The sequence below is a fragment of the Tigriopus californicus genome, chromosome 5, assembly GCF_007210705.1.
Source record: "Tigriopus californicus strain San Diego chromosome 5, Tcal_SD_v2.1, whole genome shotgun sequence".
Taxonomy (NCBI): domain Eukaryota; kingdom Metazoa; phylum Arthropoda; class Copepoda; order Harpacticoida; family Harpacticidae; genus Tigriopus; species Tigriopus californicus.
The window spans coordinates 2,395,274-2,397,927 of record NC_081444.1 but is presented as its reverse complement, the minus strand read 5'-3'; positions in this window follow the sequence as shown (position 1 = coordinate 2,397,927).

The following is a 2,654-nucleotide window of genomic DNA, read 5'->3' as shown; positions in this document are numbered from 1 at the left end:
TTCCCGGAGTGTTAGTTGTATCATTTTGGGGGTCGAGTGATAAAAATGCGCTCACAAATTGCGAGGAGAACACTCAATGTGACACCACTGCTCAAAAGTAGAAACGGAAACAAAACAAATTCATATCCAAGTTGATTAAGATTGGTTTCACTCTTTAGTAGTAAATTGTTCCGACGACCTACGTTACTCCAATGAAGCATTTCCGCTTCCAGAAGCCCTGATTCTTTGAAGAGAAAAATGTGGTAGTTGAACATGGGTATCAGCTCCGAGCCCATGGGAAACCCCAAAGCCAATGCAGTGGTAAAATATGAGTCCAAACGAAGCATTGTCACATTCTTGCTTGTGTATTGAGAGGGTAAAATGGCAATCGTATTTGGAACGTTGTTCAACCTTTCCAAGACATGATCAGAGTCATAAGATTGACCGTCGGTGGCTTTATAGAGATCATTTAAGAGAGTTGAAGGCTGGCCAGAGGCCAACATCCCTTCCAAAAAGGTGCCATGTTCCACAAGAAGAGTCAATCCAAGCCTTGAAACGTCTTCGAAACGGGTGACAAGGTTGGGGGAGTCTGATGCAATCATTGTCGAGGTTAAAAGTCCGCCATAAAAAGTAAATCCCATCAAGCCCCAAATCCACGTGGCCAAACGAGCTATCTTGAGGGACGCTGGAATTTGCTCTTCAGGTATACTTGCTCCTCGAGCCAAAGCGGCCGGAACCAATTCCGTGAGACTGATTGTGGCCCAATTTCGAGTTGAGTCTAATAGATACAAGCATGAGAAGAGTGCTATGAATCCCAGAAGTAGAATCCCCCATCCGAACCATGGAAATACGTCGATATAGGACCAGAAGTTTCCAGTTTCCCCTCCTCTTCCAGAACCCTTCATGCCTAGAGTAATTTTTTCGATTTGCACAGGGGCTGAGAAATCAATAACTTCAGCACGTAGGGCTGAAATTGTGAGAGCCTCACTTGATAGATCAGCCTCGTGACGTTGAAGCATCCCAATGACACCAAGCCAAGATCCATTTGGTTGGGGATTGCCCCAAATTTTGTCCACGGGATGAACCTCTTGGAGGGTGAAGTTCATCACTTGTGACATGTGTTTCATAAAGTTAAAAAACTCTTGTGAGTAAACGGATCGCCCGATTTTGGACACAGTGGCTTCGCGGATGGATGAGCCCATGAGGTCCCGTCTTCTTCGCCACATTGGTTTCTTATTGCGAATGAAATTGGTGACATTTTCTTGATATTGGAGCTCACCAAAGACACCTATTTGGATAGGGTTGTCCTTGAAACGCCAGGCCTCAAAAATAGTTGATCCATGATCCTCGTAAAGGTAAATATGAGAGTCAAGACGTATAAATAATGAGTTCAAATCTTGCGAGATAGGTAAAATGAACGCAGTTTGGTCTGATCCTTGTGGACCAATTGCTCGAGAAATTGGAACCTCACTAAAAACCGCAGACACGTTTTGTCCTTGAGCACATTTGGAATCGTCCTCAATGCAAACTTTGATAAAACCACAATTAATGGGACACAGTTGAGGGAAGGAGTAATCGCCATCTTTTAAGATCATAACTGAAGTCTTCCAATTCAACTCGGCTGCCATTTTTTCAAACATGTGAATGAAGTGAGGTCTAGTTTCAAACGCACCATGAACTTCAAAAGAAACCACAACACCCAAAAATTGAAGGGCAAACAACGACAGCATATTAATGTGATGGATGAAACGTTTTCAGTTGGTGTCTTGATTCTGATTAATCTTTGTAACATGGAAACATTACAAACCTGCTCCAAAGCCACTTCATTATTCATGGACTATGAAACGCAATATTAAGGTGTCGCCTCAAGAGTCCGTTAAAAGGAAAGAGTGTAATGACGACCCCATTCTTCTTCGTTTACGATTTGCATTACACTGTGATCGCAAAGTTCTGGTCCTTCAAAATGAGCAGGTCATAGGGTGCTTTCTCTAGACGAAATGTGTTTTACATTTTTCTCTTGAGAGAGCGCTTTGTGAGTTGGCCTCTACTGAGTTGTTTTTGGCTAATTCAATCAAAATCATATGTAAAATTAGTGACCCAGGTCACAAAATGTCTGGAAAAGAAATAATGTTCATGGCATGTTACAAGTACGTAATTCATTTAGCAATCTACCGTCCATCGTCTCCATTTGGTTTGGGCTGTCTGACGTTGCACGTTGTCCTTGTTTTTGCCTTGATCTAATATTGCTTGGTTTACAAATGAAGACAAGATTAACATCTGTGGGTGAATCTATGCCTTGACGAAAGATTGATTTCAGTCAGCAAAGAGGCATATTAGTCTTTGGTGCCTACAGTACTAGACTCTTTTCCAAGGCCGATGAGGCGCTGGGTATGATATGACGGTAATTTTTACCTTTGATAACAATATATTTATAAGCCTTTATTAAACCCATCTTTGTACTTTCGTCTCAAGTGTGGGCTCCTCCAAATATACAAGATGCTTTGGGACAGGAAATGAGCAACAATACTTGTTCCTGCAATGAGCACTCTCATACCAAAACGACTTGAAAAAGCTGGTTGAAGCTTATCAGTTGCTTGCAGATTCAGCTTTGGCCTTCAAAGTTTACTTTTGGATTTGCGGACTCCTTCTGAAACAAGACGTTTTTAATTACAAAA